Source organism: Solanum pennellii, chromosome 2 (assembly GCF_001406875.1).
Source record: "Solanum pennellii chromosome 2, SPENNV200".
Taxonomy (NCBI): domain Eukaryota; kingdom Viridiplantae; phylum Streptophyta; class Magnoliopsida; order Solanales; family Solanaceae; genus Solanum; species Solanum pennellii.
This window is the reverse complement of record NC_028638.1, coordinates 31,978,583-31,978,871: the sequence shown is the minus strand read 5'-3', so window position 1 is coordinate 31,978,871 and position 289 is coordinate 31,978,583.

Here is a 289-nt window from a genome sequence, read left to right as displayed (position 1 = left end):
CCTTAATCTTGTCAAGAAAAGAAGATCTTGCCTCCATACAGGCCAAAAATCCTCCTTTCTCTAGTACTTCCAGTCTCATGAGGTCATTACCCAAAGTCTGAACCTCTTTAGCCAATGGGCGTCTAGAAACCTATAAGTGGGCTAAACTACCAATGCTCCCTGCTTTTCTACTTAAAGCATCTGCCACAACATTAGCTTTTCCTGGGTTATACAATATAGTAATATCATAGTCCTTCAATAGTTCCATCCACCTTCTCTGCCTCAAATTCAAATCTTTCTGAGTAAAGAC